A 4,186-nucleotide genomic window follows, 5' to 3' on the forward strand; every position below is an offset into this window, starting at 1 on the left:
GCAAAAATCCTAGAGCCGGCCCTGCCTCTCTGTGTGCTTCTGTGGTATCTCTGCCGCTTCTCTGTCTCACACACACACACAGCTGCAATCAAAAAATCCCCTGCCTCATACAAGTACCGTAGTGCAAGCTCTTTATCGTGAAAGTGCAACTTATAAGTGTAGATTTTTTTTTTACATAACTGCACTTAAAAACAAAACCATGTAAAAATTTAGAGCCTACAAGTCCACTCAGTCCTACTTCTTGTTCAGCCAATCACTAAGACAAACAAGTTTGTTTACATTTACGGGAGATACTGCTGCCTGTTTCTTATTTACGTCACCTGAAACAGGTGAGAACAGGCATGGCACTTTTGTAGCCAGTGTTGCAAGGTATTTATGTGCCAGATATGCTAAACATTCATATGCCCCTTCATGCTTCGGCCACCATTCCAGAGGACATGTTTCCATGCTGATGATGCTCGTTAAAAAAATCATGCATTAATTAAATTTGTGACTGAACTCCTTGGGGAAGAATTGTATATCTCCTGTCCTGTTTTACCTGCATTCTGCCATATATTTCATATTATAGCAGTCTCAGATGATGACCCAGCACAAGTTCATTTTAAGAACACTTTCACAGCAAATTTGACAAAACGCAAAGAAGGTACCAATGTGAGATTTATAAAGATAGCTACAGCACTCGACCCAAGGTTTAAGCATCTGAAGTGCCTTCCAAAATCTGAGTGGGACAAGGTGTGGAGCACGCTTTCAGAAGTCTTAAAAGAGCAACAGTCAGATGCAGAAACTACAGAACCCGAACCACCAAAAAGAAAATCAATCTTCTGCTGGTGGCATCTGACTAAGATGATGAAAATGAACATGCGTCGGTCCGCTCTGCTTTGGATCGTTATAGAGCAGAACCCATCATCAGCATGGACACATGTCCTCTGGTGTTGAAGCACGAAGGGACATATGAACCTTTAGCGCATTTGGCACGTAAATATCTTGCAATGCTGGCTACAACAGTACCATGAGGACGTCTGTTCTCACTTTCAGATGGCATTGTAAACAAGAAGCAGGCAGCATTATCTCCTGCAAACTGTAACTAAACTTGTTTGTCTGAGCGATTAGCTGAAGTAGGACTGAGTGGACTTGTAGGACTTATTTTTTGTACATAATTCTACATTTGTAAATTCAATTTTCATGATAATGAGACTGCACTATAGTACTTATAATGGGGGAATGGAAAAATACAATTTCTTTTGGTTTTTTACAGTGCAAATATTTGTACACTTTGTATTCTGTGTTGTAACTGAAATCAATATATTTGAAAATGTAGAAAATATCCAAAAATATTTAAATAAATGGTATTCTATTATTAACAGCGCAATTAATCGCAATTAATTTTTTTAATCGCTTGACAGCCCTAGTTTGGAGGCATGGGGTTCTTAGTGAAGGATTCCGAATACTGGAATTTGCTTCTCTCTGTCTACCAGAACCCAAATGTATTGACCTTTGGATCATGCTGCAAAGCTCATCTTTTCCCCCGGGCTTTTTTCTGGAAGTGGATCAAACTGGATGGCAGAAGAATCCTGAGGAATGTGGGGCTGGTAGGATCTCTTATTTTAAACCCTTGTCCTAATTTGTATGTTACACTATTTAATTGTTTGTACCCTTGTGCCAAGCTGCAGCTGAACATGTTTTAAAACAAACAAATAAATAAGTGGGATGGTGCTAATATGCCATATCATTTCTTCCCCTGTTTATATTTTCTTAGTTTAGAAGAGCAGTGGTGATTAACGAAGAAGGCATTTCCTGACAGTTGATGCCCAAGGTAAAGGGTGACCTACTAGACATTAGCTGCCAGGAAGTGCTCTCCCCAGGAATTATTATTATCATCTAATCAATGCTAACAGAGATCATATTTCAAGCACTCAACCATTCTTTTATCACTATCCTCTGGTTCTGATTTAATCAATACTCCTTCCTTTCTTCACCTCAACAGAACAGCACTGGCCACAGAAGCACCCAGAATCCCCAACTGTTGAAGCAGAGCTATATGCAGGAATCTAGACCCACCCAATGATATTTTGGAGGATATCTTTAAAATACAGCATAATTGAGCTCTTTCCTTGCCCTCCCCCATCACAGGCCAGTCCAACTTCTCAATAAAGACAAGAGGAGTTGACTTCAGTGGAAGCAGAAACATGGAACTATATTTGTCAGCCCCAAAAGTCTTCTAATGGTCATGGGATCAGAGATTCTGGACTTCAGAAGAAACTGTAGATTAAACCCCCCTGAAGTTGCTCTTATACTCCTGGATTTATAGGCTCTTTGTGCATCTATTTAACCAGATCCTCATTGTGAAAATTCTCATTTCTCAGTCAGTGGCCATGAATTACAGTTTCTAAGAAATTAATAAAAGCACATTTTGTGACGTCACATACAGAGACTGTGAAGCTGGCTCCTAGCCTATATCCTACAATACACTGCCATCATGTGGTGCAGTACATCAATTACAGGATTCTCATAATACACCAATGCATTAGCCCTAGTATATTTTCATAGGACTTTCCTATGTCTTATTTCTATTAATCCTCCCAATCTTCTAGTTTAAAGTTACCTTACAAAACTTCCCCATTAAAAAGTAGTAGCACAATTTTTTTTTTCTAAAATCATATTAAAGGTTAATTTTTTTTGCAAAATTAGTCTATAAAAATATGTTTATTTGGTTTTAAAATTTGACTAACTCCAATTTCTGGGTATAACTAAATTTAGCTGATACCACATATACTTTGCTGAAACATGCAGCGTTGGCATAAGAATTATCCATCATGAAACCTAAATTACTGAGTTCGGCAATTTATACATAGTGAGTATGTCTGTCAAAAATAATCAGAATGAGTTAAAAATTACATGAACAACATTTCAAAGTGAGTATTCTTAAGGCTATGTCTACACTAAATCTTATGTTACCATAACTTTCGCCACTCAGGGGTGTGAATAAAATACCCCAGGTGACATAAATTACATCAACATTAGTGTTCCGGTGCACAGCGCTTCGTCGGCAGGAGAGCTTCCCATTGGCAGAGCATCTTCAGAAGACGTGCTGCAGCGCTGCCACTGCAGTGCTGTATGTGTAGAAATGCCCTAAGTATTACACCGGTTTCGGTCAATGCATATGTATGTGTTTCTACTTATCTAATAATGTTTCACAATTTTTTTAAACCTAAATGACAGTGATTGGCTTCCTTAGATATGCCCCATCTCCATTCTCTCCTGACATCTTGCTGTCCTACCACTTAAAGGACTGTGAACCCAAACAGCCTGCCCATGGAAATCAGTGGAAAGACTCATTAGTCTCAATGGGTTTTAGGTCAGGCCTGTAGGGCACAGCAGAGATGTGCTAGTAAGGGGGAGCTCCGATAGACATTGTACCTGAACTCTACAGAATATACGAGAAGGTGCAGCAAGAATGGCCCTGTGTACCTAATCAGTTTTGCTTGCCAATGTGGAGATGGGCAGGGGCAACAAATGTACTAACATGGGGGTAGGGCTTAACAGCCAGGAAGGCTCCTTGACCTTTCCTCTCCTTTGCATACTCAGGACCAGATTGTGCAAGTTCCATTAACAATCTGGTCCTAGGTGCTCTGCACACAGCCATGCACAATTTCATTTTGTTCTTTACGGTACTTAAGAGCCAAGACTGTATAAAAACTCCATCCAGCTTCTGCAATGCAGGGAAACCAATGACAACCGTGAAACATACTTTGTTTTTCACTTGTGGCACTGAAGTTAGAGTACTTATTAAATTGGTGCTAAGATGTCATACTGGTGCAGTCATAGCAGCACAGCCTTAGCTACAAAGGGAACAAACCCTGAGAGTTTGTTTTAAAAAAAATCTATATATATTTTGGATTACATGGATTCTCATACAGATCCAAACCAACGGGAAGTTAATCTGGTATCTTTTCGTGTAGCAGAGACCAGTAACTTGCTTTGGAGGAGATGGAATTTAGACCCCATAATGGACACCAGTGTAATTACATGTCTATGGGAGAAGTTTCTTCCTAACAATTAATCCAAATACTATGTTCTGAAACAAATTGGGACTGATACTCCTTGTAACCTTTAGCTAATTATTATACAAATATCAAATCCTGTGTTTTTCCTTTACTAGTACCTTGTGGCAATGAGTTCACATTTG

The sequence above is a fragment of the Terrapene carolina genome, unplaced genomic scaffold, assembly GCF_002925995.2.
Source record: "Terrapene carolina triunguis isolate 2854851 unplaced genomic scaffold, T_m_triunguis-2.0 Scaffold95, whole genome shotgun sequence".
NCBI lineage: Eukaryota > Metazoa > Chordata > Testudines > Emydidae > Terrapene > Terrapene triunguis.